The sequence below is a fragment of the Pongo abelii genome, chromosome 6, assembly GCF_028885655.2.
Source record: "Pongo abelii isolate AG06213 chromosome 6, NHGRI_mPonAbe1-v2.0_pri, whole genome shotgun sequence".
NCBI classification, from domain to species: domain Eukaryota; kingdom Metazoa; phylum Chordata; class Mammalia; order Primates; family Hominidae; genus Pongo; species Pongo abelii.
The window spans coordinates 76,811,190-76,838,306 of NC_071991.2; the positions used below are offsets into that span (position 1 = coordinate 76,811,190).

General features: G+C 37.9%; 1 protein-coding gene and 1 long non-coding RNA gene across 2 annotated transcripts in view; one reads left to right on the forward strand and one right to left on the reverse strand.

Moving 5' to 3' along the window:
* The window catches only part of LOC129060388 (uncharacterized), a 35,920-nt gene extending 31,607 nt beyond the window's left edge, over positions 1-4,313 (forward strand). Inside the window, exons 3-4 of the long non-coding RNA XR_008527066.1 lie at positions 1,569-1,716; positions 3,942-4,313. This is a non-coding gene — a long non-coding RNA (uncharacterized LOC129060388). The remainder of the gene's footprint in view (positions 1-1,568; positions 1,717-3,941) is intronic.
* NXPH1 (neurexophilin 1) overlaps positions 1-27,117 on the reverse strand; it is a gene marked incomplete at its 5' end in the record, with an annotated part of 319,129 nt that overhangs the window by 149,892 nt on the left and 142,120 nt on the right.

Sequence of the window (27,117 nt, forward strand, 5' to 3'; positions counted from 1 at the left end):
ATGCTGGCTTTTTAAAAGGGATCTGAATGTCAGTAAGATGTTAAATTTACAAATTAATTCATCTGAGTAACTTAAAAATCACTTAACCTATTATTTATCTGTCCTTATAATAACCTTTTAAGAGTAGAGAACAGGCTGTAAAACCGAGCCACAAATGCATACATAACCACTAAAAGCGATGGTAAAGGATGATGTTTGTTCAATTTTCCTTTCATTAGGGAAAGAAACTTGAAAAATTCAAAAGAAAACCATCCCTCCCCAGAAGGGCACGCGCGCGCGCACACAGACACACACGCACACACACAAATAACTAAGCTCAACTAAAATATATTCAGTATACTCTTGAGTTCCGTAGAAGTCAGATACACTTTCACAAATTGTCAGAAGTTGCAGCATTAAAAACTGGATTTTATCAAATACTTTTCAAACAAATGCCTAGCAGATTAAATCAATATTATGTATCCAATTACTAATTCATACTTACAATGTTTAAAGATTTTCACTATGTAAACTAAATTATGAAATTACTATTATATATATGTTTACAATATAATTTTACCAAATAATTTCCAGATGGTTGTCATTTTTCAACTTTTCAACTTATGGTAAACATGGCTTTAAGTTCATTTTTTCTTAAGTAAAAAATAAATCATTATTTGTACATCCAATGATATTTTAAATACACTAAAATTCATTACATGACTTCTTTAAATGCATATTTGTTGTCTTTATTTTATATTTTCTTATACTGGGGTTGCTTAAAGTGACATAAGCCAGAATTCTTGAAATCAAATATTTGTTTATTTATTTATTTATTTATACTGGCAGAAGTAACACTCCTTTATACTAGAGAAAACCTAATGTCATTTTTAAAAGACAAATAAAAGTGTGCTTCCAAAGAACATTATGATGATGTTGCCATTGAAAATTAGGGCCAAATAATTCTCCAGGGTGACCTTCTACTTAGTGTAGAAGCTGTAACTTCAATTTTGTGAACCTCAGTAGCTTTGTCAGGTTGAAGAGCTTTTGAGTGTTACCTAGGTTTGCTCATCTTTTGGTGTCTGCTTCCTGCATTGCTAATTAATGGAAATACATACTCAGCCTGCAGCAAATTCAGGAAGTTTATTCCCCATGAAAACCTAATGAAAAGGCTGAGCCTACACAAGACAATAATTTGTTTAAATTTGAAAGTGCCAATTGGAAGCGGCATTGATTCTTTAGGGACACCAGGGTTCTATTAAGTAGAATCTTCCTTCACTGAACCAGAGTAAAGTCAAGTCAACTTCCAAAGAAATATAACTTGCCACCAAGGCTCCCTTGAGAAGATTCCACTGAGGCCAGACAAAACTCACTTATCTTCCCCCCAAGTCCTCATATCATTTTGTGGAAGCCAGCTGCGGAGGTCAGAACCTCCTCACTTAATTTATTTTGTTCACAGCCTTGTCCCACAAACAAGCAAAGAGAAACATATTTTTAAGCTTGAATGGCTGCTTTATAGGCACATAGACTATGCATCTATGCTGCTGATGTACACTGTAGTTAAGAAAATATGCTTTCTCTGTTTCCAGACTTCTAAACAGGGTAATGTCAACTCCCTCCTCCAGCTGTTCTAGTCAGTTATCTTTACCAGCTGTTTACCATTGTCAACAATGACATACTTCTGCATGTCTGAAATATGTGAAACTTCAAAACAGCCCTTTCATGTTTCTACCCAAGGTAAATATCAAAACACTTCCTCTTCCTGCAAATACTAGAGAGTGAAAAAGACTCTTTTCAAAACTACTGTAGCTTGTATGCATGTCATTTCATCAGCATTCTCTTAACTTTACATTTACCGGTTAAGTAAACATGGGGGTGGAGTGTGGTGGTCTAATAAAACGTGGGCCTTTTAAGGTAGATAATCATTAGGGATCTTGAAGAATTCTGGCTTTCAGAGTAACCTTTAAAAAAAAAATGCCCTAAAGTAGTGGTCTCCAAGATTTGTTGCTATAATACCTCCCACAAGAATTTTGAAAAACTACCCACTTATATGTTTTTAAGTTGATGTCTAAAAATGTTATCATAATCTGAAATGTTTGTAAAAATATATGTATTTTTGTATGTAACATATCATGTATGCTTTAAATATATTTTTACCAAACCATGGTACATTTTGGATCTTCCAATCTATGGAAAATGTCTGTTATAACCAGAATCCAAAATGACAAGGCCAGTTCTCATTGTTAAAAATATTAGCCACTTTCTACATGTTAATGACAATTTTGTCATATCTGAATTTTAATTTTAATGTAACTAGGAAGGGAGATGAAGAGGTCCAGAGACAGCAAGACATCAAGACAAACTGGCTACTGGTGTATTATTAATGAATTTCTTCAAGTTTTTCTATTTATTTACTCATTTTATTTAGATTTTGGAAGCTCTTATGTTCACCTTTAATTGATCCCACAGGCACAATTTCAAAACGAGAAATTAAAGAATTCCCCATGGTTTAGGGAACTAGGGGGCAATTTATTCCACAAAGGAAGAGAAATCAACTTTTTTGTTTTACAAGATTTGCATTTGAAAACTGGAAATACGACACTAATTCTACAAATACGATGTGAAAATGGCATCCAGGATTTTAATCATCTTTCTAATCAGTTTTCAGGCCCCACTTTAGAGGCTAAATTAGGTGGGCAATATAAATATGATTGCTATGTATTCCCAAAAATCTACAGTTCATAGACACTTTCAGAGAAACCATTTGAAGGGCAGATAACCCGTTATGGAATGCCTCCTGTAAGTCCATCATTCTTGTGGAGGGAAACAAGACAAATAGAAAAAAAAAAAAAAAATGCTTCTTACTCTGAGAAACATGCAATCTGGTTGGGGACTAAAATTTATACGCCAGAAACTATTAAGAAATCATTCTGGGAACCCAACAAATTGTTAATGCTGTGAGGCATTTGAGTTAAATGGAATCTACCAGAACTGGGTTGGCTATAAACAACTTCCCAGTGACTCCAGCTTCCTTGTTGGTAAAACGGGGACAATGAGGAGAGCAGGTGGGAGTAGGTAAATTACAGCCCCTGAGCCAAATCCTGCCCAGTGCCTGTTTTTGTATGACCTGTGAGCTAAGAATGGTTTTTACATTGTTAAATGGTTGGAACATTAAAAAAAAAAAAAGACTATTTCACAATATGTGTAAATTACATAAGGTTCAAACTTCAGTGTCCAAAAATAAAGCATTACTGGAACACTGCCACACCTATTTATTAACATATTATCTACAGCTGCTTTTGTACTAAAACAGCAAAGTTAAATAGTTGCAACAGAGACGATGAGCTCTTTAAAGCCTAAAATATTTACTATCTGGCCCATTGTGGAAACATTTGCCAAGATCTCTGCTTTAGTGAATTAAAAGAAATAATATGAATAAAATGGTTAACATACTACTTAACATATAAGTCCTCAATGAACAGTAAATATGATGATTGTTTTGTAAGAAGCTATAATTTAAACCCAATTTACAACTTCAAAAGTAAAAAAGCCTACAAAAGGCATGACTTACCCCTAAGTGGCCACTAAAGCCCCTACAAAATGGAAATAATGGCACGGTCTAAACTATAACCATGAAACGCACATAAACCTGTCATGCATGGATTATGGAGAACTGACCACCAGAAAGCAATTGTTGCTATATTATGTATTGCATGACATTTTAACGGATGGTGACTAAATTCTTCAAGCTTCTGCCTACCCCAGGACTCTCACACGTCATGTCCCATAATGAGTATACACCTTCCTCTGCTCATCCCAGGTTTCTCCTTTCCACCTGTCAGGTCTCCCCTTAAATATCACTTCCTCAATCACTTCATCCTAACACCTCTTTGGTTTCCTCCATAGTACCCTTACAGTTATATATTCAGATGACAACTTTTGAAAATCTGTCTCCTCTCCAGATTATCCCTTAACTCCAAGAGAAGAGTGACACAATCAGTCTTTGTCACCATCATATGCCTGGCTCCTAGAAGACTGAAAGATGATAATGAGTATCTGTTGAATGAATGCCTGTAACCCTGAAGGTCACCATAAAGGACAACAGACAACTTGTCCTCAAACATAAGGAAGTGCAACTAAAGAGACTATCAAAAAAAAAAAAAAAAAAAAGAAACCTCAGCCCTTTCACCCTCCCTTTCAACCCAAAGTCAGAAAATACAATGTTCATTAAGTTGTGAGTGAAATTTCAAAATTGTCAGCAACAAAAATATTTTGTGTACCTACCATATAAAACACACTTCTAGGTGCCAGGGGAAATAAAACTTCTATATGTTAAAGTTCTGACTCCTCAGAAGCTCACAGTACAGACATAAAATTCCAATACAAAGCAGACTTTGAAAATAATGGAATGGAAACACAAAGGTTTGCAAGATTAAGGGAGAAGAATGTTCATGTTGGTTGAAGAGGTGTGGAAAATCTTGGAGGAGATAAGAATCTTAAAGCGTGATAAAACTTCAAAGACAACTAGGAGTAGGGTATTTCCAGCCCAGCTTGAGAAAAGATACAGGTGGGAAAGCAAAGAAGGTGTTCAGTAAACAGCCATCTTAGTCAACTAAGATATGAAAGTGGTGGTTAAAAACATGGTCTCTAGAATCAAACAATTTGAGTATTAAATCTTAGATCCACCACTTACTAGCTCTGTGTCACTGAGTAAATTGCTTTCTCTATAAGCCTCAGTTTCCTCATCAGCAAAATAGGAATAACAATCTTACCTACCTGAAATCATTCTTGTGAGGGTCATATAAAACACATGAAAGAACGACACAATGTTTATCCCATTGTAAACACTCAATAAACATTAGGTCTCATCGTTTTTATTATCCTTCTTTGGTAACTGTAGGTGTGAGAAATAGTATCTTGTTTTCTCCTCTCTGCTTTTCTTACACTATTCTAAACTAAGCTATTCCCTGGTAGCAAATTAAACACTTCTGAAACTGCATGAGCACTTTCCAGCTTCTGGCATGCTATTGTGTACACAGAAGCAATACCTAATTGAAGAGTAGCCTAATAGCCTCAGAAAGCCGATGTAATTTTTTTAATAAACCATTGAGTTAAAAATAGGAACAGTTCAAGGAGTGAGAAAATGAGCTTCTATGTGTTGCCTTGACATTATTCCTCAATACCATTTTTAAAAGAGCAAAATTTAGCAAAAAATCTAAATAAATATGCAAATCCTAAATAAATATGCTTACCAGTTCAACAAAATTGGAGTCAATTACTGTGAAAAGGTCCCTGTTTCTAGGAAGAATCATTGATGAGGGCAAAAAATATCTAAGTTAAAATAAATACACCAAGTCAAAGAATTAATATTTACAAATAGCAGAATGTGAATTTCATTTTTTAACATTTTTTGTTTGTGAACAGATTGAGTTATGCAAAAACAAGATGGCTTTAGTTTCAGGATCTTAAACCACCACATTCTTGCGATAAGGCAGGTGTTGTCGCTATTATGTAAAAAGACCTGACATCTGTAAAGGTTCTAATTTTCCCACTAAATCCTGGACAAAGTTAGCATGTCCTTGGAGAAATGAAGCAACATCTAAAAAGAGCTTGGCCAGTAGACTGTTTTATATGGCTTAGGTATAGCCTTGATTGGAAGCAGAAGGATTACTCTAGGGTTTGGCTAACCATAATTAAAACAAGTCTTTACCTGGCAGCCTAGACCTAGACTGACTTACTTACTTACTTATTTATATTTTGGAAGGAAGTAGAGAACTCTGGATGCAGAGTTTCGTATCTAAACCCACCCCCCAGTACCTGTCTCTCTAGCGATACTAGATGTTTGCCCCCAAATGTTAGTGTCAGAATCCAAGCAGATTCCCAACATAGTGAACCTCCAATAACTATGAAAAGAAGAATGAAGCCAGGACATGGGGTCAAGGCTTCAGGTTCATGTTCACTTCAGGCTCACTGTCATAGCCTCTCAGTGCTATCCAATAGAGCTTTCTGCCATGAGGGAAATGTTCTATGCCTGCACTGACTTCAAACCCCTAACCCCGTATGGTTATTGGGCACTTGAAATGTGGCTCATGAGACTGGGGAATTGAATTTCATTTTATTTTAATAAAGTTAAAGAGTCACCTGTGGCTAGTGGCTATCTATTGGATGGTGGCTATTGGATGGTGGCTATCTACTGGATGGTGGCTATCTATTGGATGGTGCAGCTACAACTGTAGACCTGCTGTCTGGTCTGTTTGTCCTTTCCCAGAGCATAGTCTTTAATAGCTTCCGTTCAGCCCCAACTTCATATTTGGTTCAAGATTTAATACTTATTCACCAACTTCTCTTCAGGTTATCTTTTTCATTCTTTTTCTGACTCACACACCTTTTCTGTCTGCGTGACCAATGCTCTTGTCTCCTGCCTCTGGTGTCCAGCATCAGAAGCTGATCTCCTCACCCTCACTTTTTGCTGGGTATAATACCCTCTCTGGTACATATTCCCTCAGAAACCACTCTTCCACCATCTCATGTCTTCAGCAGGATTCCATCCACATAGTTCTCAGCTATCTTCTCCTGTTTGCTGGTGAGCATACTTACTTTCTCCTTCTGTATAGTGATATTTCAAGAACTAATATTGTACCCATCAAAAACTACAATTTCCAGAAGTCTTGCTCAAAAATCTTACACCTTGTGGCTTAATATAACGTAAGTGACTAGGCCTGCCAAAGATAGTTCAGCTCCACCTCTAATTCTCTGATTCTCAGATTCTATTTTAGGTGTCCATTTTCATCTTATACTTTAAGATTAGTCACCGTTTTTTGTTATTCACCTATGGCCTCCTTTCCACAGCCCAGAGCAGAGTAAAAATATTTTGGAAGTTAAATTTGATATTTCTAAAAGTCAGTTATCCAGGTGTGAAAGCAGGCAAACTTTATTGCACCAGAAACCTGTTTTGAATCCTTTTTCCTCCACTAATAATAACATACTGCTTTATTCTTAAATTACAAACTTGGATAGTCTAGATTTTTTTCTATTTCCATATAGTGCTAATACACAAAGGAAATTTTTTAAAGATGACAGCATGCATGTAAATAAATTGTACACTTATCAACCTTATTTCCATAATTGTAAACAATGAAGTTTCAAAGTGTTCTAAACTTTTATGACCTTATAATCGCATTTTAAGCACCCTGTCCATGTCAACCCAAGTGTAGTTTCATGCGTATATCTGACACCAATTAGAGGAGGGTGGCTGCTCAGCTCCCTCATCTTAGAACACAAGATAAACAGGAATGTACTCCAATTACCAGGTGTGTGCCATGTGACTCCATTCAAAATCCACTGGGCACCTAACCCAAGCCACACCAGTCTTTCCCCAAAGTCTTCCGAGATGGAACTAATGAAAAAGAGTCAGTACCTCTCTGGAGGGCTGTGGAAATTAAAGCCTGGGAGCCTTGAACAACCGTGTTCCCCACCATGTAGTTATGTGGTCTATTGTGCAAGAGAAGGCCAATGTGCAAAAATAAGCAGAGATTCCATTCCTTTTTTTTTTCTTTTTCACTGTCCTGGGACACAACTTTCCCTGTCTTTCCTGATTTATATCAGATATCCCAGTGCAGTTTTAATAAATTCTCTCTTTTTTGAGTTAGTTCAAGTTATGTCTGCCACTTGAATCCATAGTGTCATTTAATACAATGTATTTAACATGTTAAAAAATTCACTCCTGTGTCTTTATAGTAGAATGATTTGTAATCCTTTGGGTATATACCCAGTAATGGAATTGCTGGGTCAAATAGTATTTCTGGTTCTAGATCCTTGAGGAATCGCCACACTGTCTTCCACAACGGTTGAACTAATTTATACTCCCACCAACAGTGTAAAAGCATTCCTATTTCTCCACATCCTCTCCAGCATTTGTTGTTTCCTGACTTTTTAATGATTGCCATTCTAACTAGCGTGAGATGGTATCTCATTGTCATTTGGATTTGTATTTCTCTAATGACCAGTGATGATGAGCTTTTTTTCATATGTTTGTTGGCTGCGTAAATGTCTTCTTTTGAGAAGTGTCTGATCATAATTGCAGCACTATTCGCAATAGCAAAGACTTGGAACCAACCCAAATGCCCATCAATGATAGACTGGATAAAGAAAATGTGACACATATACACCATGGAATACCACACAGCCATAAAAAAGGATGAGTTCATGTCCTTTGCAGGGACATGGATGAAGCTGGAAAGCATCACTCTCAGCAAACTAACACAGGAACAGAAATCCAAACACCGCATGTTCTCACTCATAAGTGGGAGTTGAACAATGAGAACACATGGACACAGGGATGGGAACATCACACACTGGGGCCTGTTGGGAGCTGGGGGCTAGGGGAGGGATAGCATTAGGAGAAATACCTAATGTAGATGATGGATTGATGGGTGCAGCAAACCACCATGACACGTGTATGCCTATGTAACAAACCTGCACGTTCTGCACATGTATCCCAGAACTTGAAGTATAATTTTTAAAAAGATTCTCTCCTGAAACCAGAAACAGTGGCATGCACCTATAGTCCCAGTTATTTTGGATGCTGACTGGGGAGAATCCCTTAAGCTCAAGAGTTGGTGCCTATAGTGCACCCTGATCACTGCAGTAAATAGCCACTGCGCTCCAGCCTGGGCAACATAGCAAAACTGCACTCCATATATCTCTATAAAAAAAAAAGTTTAAAAATATGCCCTTGAATAAATGCAGCATTGTGGATAAGAATTAGAGATATGTACACAAACCCAGGAAATTTAAAATAAAGGATTCCACAGCAACTATTTTCAAATAAATCCCACAAATTATTAAGGTTATGAGAAACATGGTGACTGAGATATGACTAGGAAATGAAAAGAAATGTCATTTTGAATTCTCTGACATGTAAAGCCTTAACTGTATTTTGACACTATTTTTACATAAAAATAATAAAGAATACAATTTATAAGTGGGTATAGCATGATCCCATTTTTATTATTTATGATTATCTAATAATTATCTATGTATCCATCTTTATGTATTCAAAGAGAATTGCCTGGAATATTTACCTAATGTCAACAATAGTCTTTTCTCTAAGGCATAGAGTATTGCGTGGTGTTTTACTTTCTCCTTCATAGTCTGATGAATTAAAATTCCCAACTCAAATCAATTGAAATACCTTACTCCACATTATCAAATATGTAAAACAACACAGAAAACCAACCCAAAGAAAAATCTTAGTGCTATTCCAACTGGAATGCAAAAGGTTAAAAGTTTTGAAAATCACTACTTTTATCCTAAAATAAATCTCCAACTTATAGTATGTGAAGTTTCTACTCAATGTATATATATATTCATTATTCTCTTAACATGCAATTTCTTCTCCCAGAATTATTGGTCATGCTGTTCTTTAATGCCCTTTCCACCTTGGTTATTTGGCTCTACTCTTCAAGACTGAACAAAACTCATGTCTTCTTTGGAAACTTTGACCATCGCAGTACTCAGGGTCCTCATTTCCTCTTAGATCCTGTGGTCTCTACTTGCATATCAGCAATCAATTTGGCACTGGTGCATATGACATGGGCTTTTATTAATTTTCTATGAATTATTATTGAATTCCATACTAAACTCCCTACTCTTTGAGATCAAGAATAAATTCTCAAACCCATTTGTACAACCTCCCTCCACAATCTTCTCCCCTTGCATTCCTGTTCTATGAGGTTCTAGTACAGTATGCCAAACAGAGTGTTTTGGGATTTGAATTTTCAGCATTTTAGGTTCCTCAGTGTTTTTGGATTAAAATTTTCATTTGATTTAGTCAACTGATTCCATTCCTATCTAACCAACTAAGATAGATATGGTGTGCTCATGATGAGATTGTTCAAGACTTTCTATATTACTATCATTCCATCTCTACAGCAAACTGTATTACAAACCTCTCCATGATAACTTGTAAAAGGGTTGATGCCTGTTCCACACTGAGCTTCCTAAAATGTTTTATCCCCAACATTCCCATGGAAAAATATTTGAGGAAGAAACAGTTCTATGGTTCTAGCCAAGAACCCACCTATTGAGGTCAAGAAGTACTTCTTTCCAAAGCTCAATAAAGCCCTCCTGTTAAAAATGTGGCACTATCACAAATTGCAAATTGGCATGGAAAAGAATCTGAAAAGATTGCCAAGGCTGGCTGTCTGCCTGCCCTGCCCAATCACTTAAGAGAGTAGCAGCAACTAATTGCAAATGTTTCAACATATGTGATGCACACTCATCTTTTTTATTTTAATACACAAACGAAGTTTCTTGAAATATAAACAGTCCAGCCAAAACATATCATATTACCAGACTGAGTGCAAGGATGCAAATAGATTCATAAAACATATTTAAGACTCTTAGATATGAGACACTTCAATGTAAGAGCAGCAAGACTGGGGCAAGTTTCCCTGTCCCTACGACTCTTTCTACTAACTCTGGCTCTTTCATCTGTAATCCTGGTTATGATTTACCCATGAATGATTATATCAAGTTATACTGAAAGAATTGAGCTACTCTCTAAGAATTATGTTATAGTAAAGCCGCAGTTCAAGATCCATAATAAAGGATTGTTTATAGCAAAAACACAAAGCTTCAGTTGAACTCCCCACTCCCAGGCAGAGCAAGCATACCTCATTTGGACCGCACAGACAGAGCTGGGCACCTGTCAGCAGGTTGGATTCCTTTTACAAGGGCACAAATAAATAGAAGAGGCATCTCTTTATATTTTAAAAACACAGAAAAAAAGAATTATAAGCAGAATTATAAGCAAATGAAGTATTTCATGTTACCGGATGTTGCAGACATAGAATTATTTTAGAGAAAGTCCCCCAAATTACTGATATTTCCCAATGAAAAGAGAGCAGTAAAAATATTGGGTAGGCCAATTTCCAGACTTTGAACACTACTGACATCTCCAACATAGAAAAGTAATCAAAATGTAAAATGACAACTTTTTTTGAACTGTAGAGAGGCCTTAAGTCAATTTTTTAACACAGAAAGAGATATAGATAGTCCTGGTTACCAAAGCAATTCCTATGTGGTCAGTCTAAGCAGTCTAAATGAGACAGAAATATTTTAAGATACATAGTACAAAGTAATATAAGATTGTGAATAATGTGAAAAGGCCACTGAGATAGGTAATAATTTGAAATGGGATACCTTGGACACAAAAGGATTGTGAAATTACTAGATGTTTAAATGGTGAACACAGACAACTTCAAACCTTAACAACCATCTCCGTTCTGATCCCCCAGATTCCACTTGGAATCAGTGGTTAAGGATCTAATAAATCACAAGTATTTTTTGAACAAGTCCTCCAAACCCCATAGTACTGATCGTATTTCCATGTCACTTTATCCCTTTGTGACAGCATTTAATACTTTATTTTGTATTGGATCTCTGAATGTGTATTTGTCTCTATAGAAAGCTTGGCTTACTAGATCCTGACCTCTTAAAAGAAATCTTATTCATCTTTTATTCCCCAATGAAAGCTAAAGTAATAGCTTATATATAATAAAAATATGCGTGCATATTTGTTAAATAAACTAAAGCCTTATTTCATTGTTGAGGAAGACAAGTTTGTAGGGGAAGAAGGCAAACTAAGCTATTCTGTGCTCCTACAGTGATTGGGGAACAATGTTATTGATGCTTCAATAGTCTCTTTTAATCTTCACAGCTAAGAAAGTTCTAAGTATGGAGGTTAAGATTACAGGCTCTAGAGCCTGACTATCTAGGGCCAAGTCCTGATTCCACTTTACAGCTCTATAAGATTCAGCAAGTTGTTTAACCTCTCCATGCCTCAGTTTGATCATGTATAAAATTAGGATAATAACAGTACTTACCTCACCAATGTGTTGTGAATATTAATTGAGTTAATATCTATAAAGTACACAGAACAGCATCCAATGCATAGTAATATCTGAAGAAAAATTAGCTTACACTTATTAATAGTTTGGGAGAACTGAGAGCCTCAGCCATGTTAAATTTTCTGTGAGAGAGCATGCAGATAACTGTGTTCTCACTGTATGTCATTAGCTACTGGAAGCTTGACCACCACTTTACATCTTCCATATCCAAACAAGAGCTCCATGACCGGGCTGTAGCATGAAAGAATAACTTGCTACCCTACCTCTCCTCCACCTCTTAGAGGAGTTCCAAAAGATGAAGAGGGAATGGGAGGGGACTACCTGCCCTCTCACCTTTGTCAGTTCTGAAGTCCTGACCACCTGGCAAATGTCTGTGAACCACTGTTGCTGCACTTGTTGCTCTCGGCCCCTGTTCAATATCTGCTCTCTCTACCAGAAAAGCAGAGTATGTCATCCTTCACCAGGGTAGTGGCATCCTCGATTCTATCACTAAGTGCTGTATAACACATTTCTTAAACCCCCTGCAACTCAGTCTCTCCCACTGTAAGATGGGAGTAATAATGGCGTAATAATAATAATGATAGCAAACATGCATTGAATGCTTACAATCTGTTAGGCACTGACCTTACTTCACTTAAAATTCACATAATCTTATGATACAGGTACTATTATTATCCACATTTTACATATAGATAAGGAAACTGAGGCATAGAGAGGCCATGTAACTTGCCTAAGGTCACATAGCTAATAAATGGCTGTGCCGAGATTCAAACTCAGACACTCTGATTCCAGACTCCAGAAGGCACTTTACAATGCCTGTCTACCTATAGTAGATGGTTGGGAAATGCCAGATCTCTGTACCTATTTTGGGAAGTCATAATAGATCTACATATTGGCAGACAATTTAGAAGTCAGGATGGGAGTCCTCATTATATCCTTGTGGGCAAGAAAGCATCCAGCCTATACTTGAGCAGATCCCTAAGCACAACTTTCACACTCTTTACGAATTGGCCCCTGCTTATCTCTTCAGTACTATTTCTTACCATCTCCTCCCCGACCCTTCGTAATGCCCTTCCCAAACACCATGACCATCAAACTTCACCCCACCCGTGTGAACTTCTCTCAATACCTTAAACATGTCACAATTCCATCATCTCTCTATTCTAGATCTTCTCAACTCCCTGTTATCTTGGCTCAGAGCACTCTGCCTAGCTCCATTTCACCTAGCTCACTATTGATGGCCATGGTAGGCTGTCTGGAACAGCCACTGCAGGAATCCCAGCTGCAGCTGGGGAACCAGCAGGGGCTAAGAACAGGCAGGAACCCTGCCCCCTACTGAGTTAAAGGGGTAGGAGCCCTATGCTCCTGGGCACAGCTGCAGCTGCCCAACAGTGGCTCCAGACCCAGCATCCCTGTGATATCTGGGCCCAGGAAGCCACCCTGCCCCCTCAGGCTTGGCAGTTCCTGTTCTCACTCCCTGGCCTCTCCCCATTCCCGGCACCTGCTCTGATTTTGGAGCAAAGTTGTGGCCAAGCCTGGGCACTGTCACAACCCGGCCAAGTGTACGCACACTCAGGGTGGTGCTGACATGCCAGCCACCTCCCCCCTCGGCTCCTTCCAGATTTTGGGTACCAACAGGCATGAGAGGAAGGCCAAGGGGGTGCTGATGGTGGCTTGGCGTGGGCCTGCAGCTGCCCCTCAGCATGAACAGCCTGGGTGCCATTGACAACATAATTGATGGCAGCAGGAGGCTGACAGGCTCCTGTGTGGAAAGGGGTGGGTCCCTAGTGAAGCCCCACCTTCAAGCCAGGGACAACCTGAAGCATGGGGGCTGGACTGTCAGTTCCAGGTGGAGTCAGCACCCAGAGTGAGAATTTACTCATGGTGCTTTTTCTGGCCCACCTATGGGGCCCATGGACAAATCGGCATGCACTTCCTCCCTTCTGAGCCCATAAAAACCCCTTGGACACAGCCAGACTCACGCAGTTGTCTGAACTACCAGCTACGGGAAGAAGCAACCCACTTTGGGTCACCAGGATAACCTTCCTGCAGAAAGGAGCTACCCACTGCAGAGCCACCCACTGCAGGTCTCCTCTCTGCTGAGAGCTGGACACTTGTCAGGACAACCTGCTTGAAGAAAGGAGCTACATGCTTCAGGTCTCCTGCGAGCTGTTCTGTCACTCAATGAAGCTCCTCTCCACCTTGCTCACCCTCCAGTTGTGTGTGCACATACCTCATTCTTCTTGGACGCAGGACAAGAACTCAGGACCTGCCAAATGGCAGGACTGAAAGAGCTGTAACACAAACAGGGCTGAAACACAGACCCCACTCACCATACTGTGGTCAGTGAGAAGGCGAGAAGAGCTGTGTCCCTTTGGGGAGACCAGACCTAGAGGCTCTCAGAGCCAGGACTATGACACTCTCTTTGGGGTTCTGTGATTCCCGGCATCTACAAGCTTCCCAGTGCCACTGTGTTCCCCTCATCCAGATGCCAGTGCCCACAGTGGAAGCTGCGTGCAGTACATATGGTCCAGCAACAGCCTGGCACAGAGCCAGCACCTGTGCTGGTGCCCGGAGCTGCCCTCCTTGCCACAGCAGCCTGTATGCCTGGCTATGTGCAGACGCCGGACCCAGCATTTGCTCACCCACACACCCCTCACCACTCTGCACCTGTCTCGCCCTTGGCAGGTATAGGATCCAGGCTGGTAGCACAAGCAGAGGCAGCAGGGACAGAAGGTGCAATTGGCCACAGAGGTTTCTGGCTAGCAAAGCAACACCCCAAGGATCCCACGACACTATTACTTTGTTTAAATGGCAATTTCTCTGGGGAGTCCTTTTTGACCTCCTCTACTCTCCCTCCCAAATAAGCTGAATGTCGCTACTTTGTCCCCTAGTTCCCTACAATTTCCTATTTTGGCTCCTATCTCACTGGACTATAAAAGCTCCGTTTCATATGTGTGTTTCCTTCTACACTCTAAGCTCTGTGAAGACTCCAGCATGTTGTGCTTATCATTAGGATATGGTTTGGATTTGTGTCCCCACCCAAATCTCACGTCGAACTGTAATCCCTGATGTTGGAGGAGGGGCCTGGTGAGAGGTGATTGGATCCTGGGGGCAGATTTTCCCCTTGCTGTTCTCATGATAGTGAGTGAGTTCTCACATGATCTGGTTGTTTAAAACTGTGTAGCACCTCCCCCATTCTATCTCTTCCTCCTGCTCCAGCCATGTAAGATGTGCCTGCTTCCCCTTTGCTTTCCGTCATGATTGTAAGTTTCCTGAAGCCACCCTAGCCATGGCTTCCTATACAGCCGGTGGAACTATGAGCCAATTCAACATCTTTTCTTTATAAATTACCCAGTCTCAGGTAGTTCTTCATAGCAATGCAAGAATGGACTAATACATATTATTTCCCCAATGCCTGATACATAGATGTCTTTAATAAGTATATTTTTTTAAAAAAAGGAAGAACAGGAATGAGAAAGAGAATGGCTTTCTCTTCCATCCTAACCCCTCTGGGGAAAATTTCAATAAACCCGAAACTTCTTGGATTGTAGACCAAAGATTTCTAGAATGGTAGAGGTGGAAGGTGAATGTAATGGACTCCCATTTGGTCCTTGAATGTAACTCCTTTTCTTGCTCAGGGATTTAGCATTTCTCAGGGATGAGCACTCATTCAGAAACACTAGAGGACTAGAAGAATTGATGGTTATGTTTTTTAAAATCCAAATAAAAAAGAAAGTGTTAAGAAAATAAGAACAATTCCATCTGCCAAGTTCCAGATGTTAAAATATTTCATTGTTGAAGGACTGAGATTTGAAGAAAGCAGGTGCCCTAATTGCTCTGGAAGGAATTTAAGCCTAACAGACCCCAGAAACTACTTTTTTCCCTCTGCATAAGAAGAAAAAAAAAAAGTGACCAACACAACTCAGCCTGCATGAATACCACAGATTCATCTTGGGTGTCAGGGAACTTCACTCAAGTGCCAATCAGAATTCTAAGCTATCCAGAGGTTTGGCTGGATCACTGCCAGTCAGTACTATGACTGATACCTTTTTCTTCAGACATTGAAACATTCAAAAATAAAAGGAAATATGTTCAGCTGCTGCCTCTTCAGCAGTTTTGCAATTTTCCAAGGATCAGCCTCTCTCCCATTCTCAGCCCCCTAATCTCCAAGCAGAGTAATAGCTTCTTCTTGCCTGAGGAAGCAGTCTCTGGTTAGTAATTCAAGAATTCTTGGTTTCCTAATCTTTTTCTGCCAGGAGTAAGTGGATGTTAGTAACATCCTGTCTCTCTTCTTCCCTTTATTTTCAATCTTTCAAGGTGTCATAGGCAGTGGAAGTATAAACTTTTAACAATAGCAGCCTGTGACTATCTCCTCTAAACTCCATATTCAATCAGCATTATCTTTTGCCCATACCCATTCTTGATTCGGCATATAAATGCTGCATAAACTACCTTCCTTCTGTTCTCTTACATGAAAGGTCATAAGCCCCATCCATATCCTTACATGCCCCTTCCCCAGTGAAGCAGGCCTCAGGGCCTCAGCCTACTTTGTTCTCCTTAACTAACAGCCACTGCCCATTTTATACTTTTTAGTTCTTGGCCAAAAGTAGTTGTGGAATGGCATAGACTCTTCCCATCTATCTCCACTCACTGTTCCTGATAACAAATACATCAACCATTTTTATGTAAAGACTTTGCTTTTTCTCTATAGGTCTGAAGCCAGAGGCATTCAATGCAGACAAATGCCTGACCCCCTTCTAGATGATCCCTAGATGCCCCCCAATGGATTTAATAGGGATGGCTATAGCTGGACCATCCTTCAAGGTCTCTGATAGCCCCTGTGATCTATGCTCTGCAACACTGCCAAAGATGCTTCTGGCAATCAGGTGGAACAATCATGTGATTTAAATGAAACCAAGTGGATAAAACAAATTACATTCTGAATTTTGTGTCATAAAACTTGAATTCCGGCCAGGCGTGGTGGCTCACGCCTATAATCCCAGCACTTTGGGAGGCCGAGGTGGGCAGATCATCTGAGGTCGGGAGTTTGAGACCAGTCTGACCAACATGGAGAAACCCCATCTCTGCTAAAAACACAAAATTAGCTGGGCATGGTGGTGCATGCCTGTAATTCCAGCTGCTCGGGAGACTGAAGCAGGAGGATCGCTTGAACCTGGGAGGCAGAGGTTGCAGTGAGCCAAGATCACACCATTGCACTCCAGCCTGGTGAAAACTGTGTCTCAGAAAAACAAAAAACAAAAACAAAAAAAACTTGAATTCCATGAATCTTATATTAATAGCCAAGTTCCTTACTCTGCCACAAATGAGGTATAATTTTAGGTACGTCTTGTCTTTTCCATCACTGAATCTGTTTTCTTCTTCTCTTTTAAAGCAGGTATTTGGTTGCTCACTCTCTATCTGTCAAGGATACTCTAATAAAGAAATAGTAAGTACTAAAAGACGAAAGGATTGGAAAGAAAATCTGAGTTCAAGTTCTAGCTCAACCACATGCAGTCTTGCACTTCAAGTTTCTCCCTTTAACTTTCACAAACATATGGTACTGAGTGGTCTAAGGTGATGAGTACCTGGCCTCTGCCTGCTTCTCTAGCATCATCTAGCACAAGTGTCCTCTTGCTTGTCCTACTCCATCCATACCTGAGTTCTTTCAGGTTTTCAAACAACACATGTTGTATCCTGACTCAGGCTTTAATATGCCTAGAATATTCTGCCTCATCTTTACCTACCACACTTTTTCCATTTGATAACTCCTGCAATCTTGTAAGGCTCAACTGAACTAAAATGCTTTCAGAGAAGCCTTTCTTGGTCCTTATATTACTTTGGCTCCCCCCTGTTTTACGTTTCCATAACAACTTACGCCTGATCCTTGGCAGCAAGCATGCTCTGGTAACCATTTAAGTGTTCCTCCCCTCTTCAGTGAAAACAGAGACTTTGTCTGTCTCTTTTTCTGCTATGACCTGAGTACCTAGTTCATGACCAGCCTGCAGTAATTACTCAATACAGATTTGTTAACTCCTCATCTATAAAATCTGCTCTGCTTTCAGAGGACTATAGTTATTGTGTGAAAGTGCTTTGTAAACTGCAAAAGTAAATTGCAAATTGCTAGAAAATTCTAAGTCACTACTATTATCTATGGTATGAATTCTGAAAAGCTCGAATTGTAACTGTCTATTTGCTGAGTCTATAGTTGAACTTTATGATTGTTTGGGACATGGCTGAGATGTGAATATAGACAGTCCCTGACTTAACGATGGTTTGATTTAGGATTTTTCAAAGTTACAATCATGCAAAACGGAGACACATTCAATGGAAACTGTACTTCAAATTTTGAATTTGATCTTTTCATCTTACAGTATTTTCAACTTACAATGGGTTTATCAGGATGAAAGCCCTTCGTAAATCAAGTAGCTCTATACTACCCTCCTCCGTTATAGAAAGGAGAATAATACCTTCAGGTAGGAATCAGTGTTGGAGTCTACTGCAGTGTAACAAATCGCCCCAAAAGTTAGTAGCTTAAAACGATAAGAAACATTGATTATCTTTCATGGTTTTGATGGGGAAAAAATGTAAAAGTAGTGTGGTTAGATATTTCTGGCACAGAGTATTTCGTGAGGTTTCTGTCTGAGGTCTGCTGGGACTGCAGTCATCTGAAGGCTTGCATAGGGCTGGATGATCCTCTTCTAAGGTTCCTGCTCACTCATGTGGCTCACAATTTGGTATGATAAGTAGCCTCAGTCCCTCTTCAAATAAGCCTCTCTCAAGTGATTCAAGGAAACAAGATGGAAGACCCAATGCCCTTTGAAACCAAGCCTTGAAAATCACACATCATCACCTCTGTAAGACTTGTTCAGTTATACAGGCAAGCTTTGACTCACTGTGGAAGGAGACTACACAAGGGCACAGTATCAGGCGGTAAGGAGTGCTGGAAGCCTTCAAGCTGGCTTCCAAAGATGATGTCATTTTCTCTGTCCAGAGTCACTAGTACAGTGCCTCATGCACAGTGTGTAATTGAAAATAAATGTTTGAAGTGAACTATGGCTGGAATCATAGATCAATAGATGAAAGGGTGGCCCAAGGAACAAAGGGCAGTTTTTGATGTAAACAGTAAAAAAAAAAAAAAAAAAAAAAAAAAACAAGGAATACTGAAACAAGTAATGAAACTACACACACATATTCCCCAATCACCACAGCAAAGAAGATTGTTACTCTCCTGGTTTTGAGGAGAAGGTTAGTGATAGTGGGAGAAGACACATACCCCTGCAACAATTCCCAGGTTTCTGAACGCAGTCTTACTTGATCCACTAGCATAGCTCTGAACAAAATGTATAGATAAATGAACTTTATCACTTATATTAAAAGAAACGATAAGAGGATTAGAAACTGCCAAAGTCAATCTTTTTCGCATTATCCTTGTAATGGAAATTCTCAATTTAGATACTCCCGTGAATATTATGCAAATACATTAAACAATACAGGGAGGATTTGAGCTTTTAGAATTCGTTACTAATACAGTATTAATATTATTATCATTTCAAATGTTCTAATAATAACATTATTTCAAAGTTCTAATAATAACATTATTTGCATTTTCTTTGGCCCTGTTTTTTAAAGGAACTTCTAAATGCTTGAGTAAATATTTGTAAATTTTCACCATAAAAGAGTAAAGACCATTCAGGGTAAAAAGAGAATTTTGCAGACCAGAATTGATTACTTTAATATTCAAGCTTACTAGTTCATCTGGAAACATAACTCTGACCCTATAGGAGTTTATAATCTAATGAACTCAAGAGAAAAGCAACATTTCAATGAAGAACAACCATCATCAGTATAAGGAACAAGTCAAAAACATGGTACTTATCCTATCACATCTCTCTCCCTCACCTCTCTTATCTAATAAATCACTATCCCCTAGATCCTTTTTCTCTACTGTCTGTTCCACAAAGTCATGTACGATCTGGTCCCAATATAACTTTCCCACCTCACCTCACAAGACCCCCTCCTAAGCCTACGTATGAAAGAAGGCTGAAGCCTTCTTTCAGTCCTACATTACAGTCATTCACCACTTTCTTCCATAAGCTACATTGTCTAGAATGTCCCTCAATACATCCTTTCATTCAAACATCACTTCAAGAAAGGCTTCCTTGCACTTCAGTAGAAATTAGTTCTTCCTATTATACACATGGTAGAACCATGTATGTCCTTAATACCACTTATTGCAGCTGTCACTTTTATTCCCTGTGGAACAAGTCAGATAGTATTGATTGCCACGTTCTCCTCACTCCTACCCCAAAGGGCATGGATGATGACTACTTTGGTCATTATTGTGCTCCCAGTGCCCAACACAGTGTTCAAGGCATAGTTGATGTTTGCTAAGTATGGAAACATGGAATGAATGGAGATTTCAAACATATGCCTAGAATACAGTTAAGACCATGGAAGAGTTTGATATACTTGTTTAAGAAAAAGAAAGCAAATACAAGGCATATCTCTCTTCATCAGTTCTTGTGTTGTTATCAGTGGCTAGAATAAAAAGAGACAGAAGATATTCTGGACAATCAAGGAAGCAGGTATACCCATCCCCTATTGAGATGGGAGGTTTTTACAAATAATAAAATCTCTCTAATAACCTTGAAATATAAGTTTGTTGATAGCAGTTCTTTTTCATTTAGAAGGCTTTCAAGCACCCTATAAAGAAGGAAGAAACTGGAGAGAGAGGAAATAATGGGAAACTATGATACAGCAATAGGCTGCAGAATATATCCACCAGTATCCATAAAATGGGCCTATACGTAAGCCATAGCTAGCAAACTTTGACCAAGTAAGAGCTTATTTAAAAAAAAAAAAAAAAAGGATCATTGCCCAATGCCTCACCTTTTGGTAGAATTAAAGAAAAATAAAACAGTGCTTTACAGAAAAACAGGAAAGCATTATAGAAAATTATATTAAGTACATAGGCCTATCCAGATAATTCAAATGGAATAAATCTATTCACATTGAAAATATGGAGCTTACAGAACTTATGTTCTTTCTGCAGAAAAGTTAGCAGCAGACTTTTAAGATCAGAGCAACAGCATTGACTATAGGTAGAAGTAATTTCATATACTTCAACTCTTTTAAAAGAATTTCTATGCTTTCTATTCATTTGAACAAATTCTAAACATGAACTCCAAATTTCTATTAGGACAGTCACATATAAAACAAAAGAATTTTAATGAGTTTTCTTCCCAAAATACCCAGAGGTATAAATTCACATTAAGGATTAATGACCTGTCAGCTTGTACTTAAAGGAGAAAAAGAGACATTTTATTAGAAATTCAAAAATAAAAGAGTATGAAGTAAGAAAACTTATCATTTTTCCCTTTTGTGTCATAAAGAGAACTGACCTGATTTATTTGCTTTAAATTGGCCAAAAGAAAAATGGATTAGAGTTGGCCTTTTAAGCAAAAATTCATTCTGAGCAAAGTTTTATGACAAAATTAGAAGGCTTAGTCAGAAATACTCTTTTAGTCACTTAAATGATATAGCATTAATGTCAGAATCAAACATAGTATAAAAGGGAGAAGCTATTTACATTTTAGATTTAACAGAAGGTCTCCGATGAATGCTATAATGTCGAAGGAGTACCTCACTCTCTTAACCAAGCATGTCTGGTGGTAAGTGCCATAAAACTATTTGAATTGCTATTTCAAACCATCAATGCATTTTTATCCCTATTTTTTAAAGTCTTATCTATTTCAAGTAAAAGTTAATGCTCAGTTTTCTGATTCATTTACACTTGATGCACAGCCATGCCAGAGAAACTCTATTTGAGGTCCTATGAATCTCTTTTCTTCCCTTTTGAATTGAGAAGGGATGTTATGACAGCAGGAGACAGAATCCAAGGCTGAACAAGATCAAGTTGAATTTGAAACACAGAACCTTCAATGTTTAAATAGATTCTAAATTTGGAAGCTTTCATTGTCCCACCCCCTAAGTATATGTGATACAGACACCAGGAAAACAACTTGTGATGTTGTTTGGCCCTCCTTTTCCATCTGGGGTTCCATCTTCCTTTTTGTGGGTATGCACTCATGTGAAAGAAGTTAACACATTCCATCTTTTTCCTTCAGAAAGAGAGAACCTATTGACCAGACTGAGCAATCTTAAACTGAATCTGTACTGGCTCCATAAAAACATCTACATGATGAGAGAAAATAAAATAAAATCAGTTCAAGTCAGAGTCCCAGCTACTTGGGAGGCTGAGGCAGGAGGATCACTGGAGCCTAGGAGTTGGAGACAAGCCTGGGCAACATAGAAAGACCCCATGTCTTAAAAAAAGTTTTTAATTTTGAAAATTTAAAAAAAAAACAGTTTTGCCTAGAAAATATAAAATAAATTTGAGTATTTTATTTAGCTTTTCAGATAAATATTTCATGTCATAGACAAACAGAACACTTGGGGAAAAGGTGCAAACTGTGTACAGATTTTTAAATAGACAATATGTACCTGAATAGCCTTTTTATAGCATTTTTGCTTTTCTGGTCCTGCTCAGAGCCTGAACACTTACAGGGCACATCATTAAACTAGAAAGTCCTAAGAACATCTTAAATCCTCAGTAAATGTTTATGACACTCACAGTTCTGTATACCGCCAGAGTACACGTTTAAAGGTTTCCATGACATAGAATTGACCTAGCACTTTTTACTTTCCAGGAGCTTTATGTAGTCACTGACAGAAGTGTGTAAAAATCAATTTATGTTCAATAAGGTAAATGTCAATGATATCTTTAAACATGAAGAGCCAATGGCATAGTTTATTTCCAGACATTCAAATTTTGATAGCTGATGACCTTAAATATTATTTGGTCATGATCCAGAAGTTCAGAGACATTTAATAACCTTTAATTAACTGGAAGAAAGTTCTAGTCATAGCATTCTCCTACTCAGAAGCCTTCAATGGCTCACAACTCTCTGCAAAAAGAAAGCTCATTGCATTAGATTGGCATTTAAGAGCTTCCATAACCTGGTTCTAAACTACCTTTTCAGGCTGTTTCTACCTATCCATCACTCATGCCTTATGCTCCAAAACATTCCAACTGTTCCTTGTTGCCAAATACATACTACACTTCCCCACCTATGCCCCATAGTGCTCTTTTTTTACTGTCTCTATCTGTTGACTCTTCAAGTCTAAATTGGGATAATCTATTTATAAGATAGTTCGGTAGCATGTATGTCAAGACCATTCATGTCATTTTATACCTTAATTCCCAAAATTTACTTCTAAGACTCAGAAATAGAGATATAAATTTAAATGTACAATAGTTGTTTAAAAACCTTATCAGTACCTAAAAACCCAAAGTTAGACAATTATATTGACAATCACTACTCATCAATATAATGTATGATTGGTTTAAATGATGTGAACAGAGAGTTCTTAATGACAAGGAGAAATGTTTAAGACATTTGTTAAGTGAAATAGCAGGACAGAAAATTGCATGTACACAATATGATCTTAACTGGGTAAAAAAAAAACTCAGAGAAAGACTGAATGGAAATATATCAAAACAATATCAGTATTTCTAGGTCTTGAGATTCAGGGTAATTGTTTTCTGCTGCTTTTTTAAACTCCCCTCTACAAAATTCCTGCATGTATTACTTTTAATCAGAAAAAAATAACATACTGAGATTTTTTTAAATCCTGTACTTTAAGAAGATGATCTCATGCTGCCCTCTGTAAAACTTTCTCAAATGACCCTTGATGGAATTAATTCCTTATTTCTCTGTGGTCTCATAATATTTCTTACTTCCAACTATTTTTAATGGCATATTCTGTTTGATATATTTGTTGAATTTAATTGAAAAAAACTAATATATATCCATGTCTTAAAATTTTAAAAAAAAGATCCAACTGAAAAGGAGGTTTCCATTATGTATTAGATGCTACCTGCAATAGAGTTTGATTTTCAACATTGCCTTGTTCACTACAAGCACATCTGCTTAATATCAGAGTCTCCTTTAAAAAACAAGCATCAGGCTTTACCTTCACAGATCTGTCTGCTGTTTGTTTGATACCTTACACCTTAATAATAGACTGTCTTGCCATTAAACGCTGTATTATCATTATAGAACAAGGTGCTAAAATATATGCAGGGGTTAAAAAATAAGTCAGTAATTTTATCATAAGTGCAGGAAGAAAAATCATGGCATAATTTTTCCAGCAAGCCTGTTCTGTTTCTTTTTCTCCAAATTGAATATATACATGTTTGTATTAATCACTGCTTTAAATTTCTACATAATGTTTTACAAAATTCTCGCTTAGCCCTTAAACATTATTTGATATTTTCATTGTATCTGCAATATATATATTGCAATTATTTAATATAATTAGCGCATTGGAGGAAGTATCCAGATAAAATATATGACATCTACTTAATTTTGAATTTCAGATAATGATTATTTTAAAAATATATGTATATTCCATGCATTATTTAAGACATACTAAAAAATTATTTGTGTTCATCTAAGATTCAAATTTAACTAGGTGTCCTGTTTTTTGCTAAATGTGGCAACTCTGAGTTGGGAGTGATTGCATATTTAGAGATTCCACAATCTGGCTAAATAACCTTTCAAGCCTACCCCTGGGTAGCATTTCATTTCAACTCAGCAGATAATGAATTGAGATATCTAAATTCTTCACATCCTTCCAAACCAAGTGTTTTTTTTGTTTTGTTTTGTTTTTTTTAACAAATCCACCAACAATGATGCCAAGGAATCACTAGGACTCCTTAACCTCTCCAATTCCAAAGCTTGAATTCCTGCCAAGTCTATGGAGGAGAATTACGTACAAATTACCAAGCTTTTTTGTGTCTTACGGTTTTATTTTTATGCATTTATACTTAACAGAGGAACCAGAGATCTTTGACTTTACAAGCTTAAAATTTTTCAGAGTAGTTAATGCTTACTAGAGAACCAATTCTAATTTGTCCTTGTTCTGTTGTAGAACAGTAGAGAGGGATACGTCTAGCATTTGTCCTTTTGGGACTCTTCCTTGACATTAAGATAACTGCTTTCTTAAGATTTTCCTCATTATAAAGTGACTCCTTTTTCCTCAATCCATTTCTTATGGATCTTCTATGTCCTACAGGCTGCTTAATATGCAATAAAATGAGTTCTTTTTCCCACCTCTGTTCCCCCCAAATTTCCCCTTTTCCTGTGTTTCCCATTGCCACCCATAAAGAAACCCTAATAAGTAATCACAGACATATTCTCAATGGGCATCCCCTTTACTACCCACTATCCCCATACCATATCAGTCAAATCTTTTCAGTTCCACTTCTTAAGTATATCTGGGAGTGGTCCTCACACCCTCCTTTACATCCCACTATTCCTGTCTTAGCCCAGACTCTCCTGTGACATCATCAAGCCAGTGTTCTTCAAATTTCAACATGCTATAGCTCACCTGGAGATCTTGTTAAAGATTCTGAGTGAGGTGGGACCACATAATTCTAAGTGGGACCAGGAATTCCCATTTCTAACCAGAGATAGATTAGATTAGATTAGATTAGATCAGATTAGATTAGATTAGATTAGATTAGATTAGATTAGATAGACGGACAGATAGACAGACACATATATACTGATTCTGTTGATACAGAAACCACCTTCTGAGTAGGTTATTTTTATAAACTCCCAAGAAGTCTTCCCTCAATTGCAATTCATCACAATACTGCTATTGTTCTTTTGGTTAAGATCTCCTTATGACTCTTTGCCTACCAAATCATCAAAATATAAACCACCCAATCTACCATGACTGTATCATATCCTGTTCCTTTCCATTCCAAAGACCCACATTTTAAACTCTAACCCTACTCCACTTCTCTCTGCTCCTGAAACTTCCCTCCCACTTCCAGGCCTTTGTACATTCCAGGTCCTTTGTCTAAGGTGTGCTTAGAGTAATCTTTGCCTGCATAACTCCTTCTTCCTGTTGAATCTCAAATGTCATACTCTCTGTGAAATCTTCTGTGATCCCCTCAGCACTAACCCCCAACACCCAGTATGATTATCTGCACTTCCCACAATTGGGTGCCTTCGCACATCACTTTCTACACATGCTGATTACTATAGTATACAGGGCTCATTATGTATTAATTATTGTTCTGTGTATGTTATGTGCCATCTTCATAACAATCCTATAAGGTAAGTACTATTCTATCCCTCACTTCACAATGACACTAAAGCACAAAAAGATGACTTTGCCCAGGATCACACAGCTTATTCATGCCAGAGCCAGGTTTCAAGTCCAAAAGGTCTAGTGCTAGAATCTATCATCTTAACTATACTGCCTCTATTATCATATCTCACTTTAGTTACCAAGTTGAACTGCATGAAACTGCCGATATTTAACAGTTTTATATCAACAAAACATCAATCTCTTCTGAGTCAATTTTTTAAATAAATTAAGCACCATTCATGGGGAGAAGTATATCTTTTTCGTCATAAAATCCTGTGGATATTGCACAGGTTCTGGCACATAACTGGCACTCAATTGATCTTTGTTAAGTGAAGTAAAGACAGTAACAGCTCCATTTTATTGAGGAGTGAATGAATGCCGGGCATTGTACCAAGTATTTTACATACATTGTTGTATTTAAACTTTATTACAATCATGTACTATGGGTACTATTATTTTCATATCACAAATGATAACTCTAATGGCTGATAGAGGTGAATGCCCGTAGACACACAACCAGTAATAGAGCAAAGTAATACCGTAGGTATCCCTCTCCTAATAAATAAGTTGTCAGCCTTCAGTGTTGAGCAGTGTGGGAACCTACAGAATATCATTTTTTCTTACCAAGTCAAACCTGAGTTGTGTTTCTAAAGATCTTGCCCACTCTAGGAAGAAGACAAACCTCTGTTAGCTTATTTTGTAATTTTCTTATTTTGAAAACTTTGAAACACACACAAAAATAGAGATGAGTGTAATAATCTCCCATAGACCCATCATCCAGCTTCAAAAATTATTTACAACTTGCCATTCATGACTGCACCTGCCCTCCCACATTTTCTTTTAATACTGAACAGCTTTAAAGTAAGTCCCAAATATTATATCATTTTACCCATAAGTTTATCAGTATGTATTGCTAACAGATATCTTAAAATAGTTATAAGATGATTATCACACTTAACAAAATTAATACCTCTAAATGAAATCTAATACTTGTCTA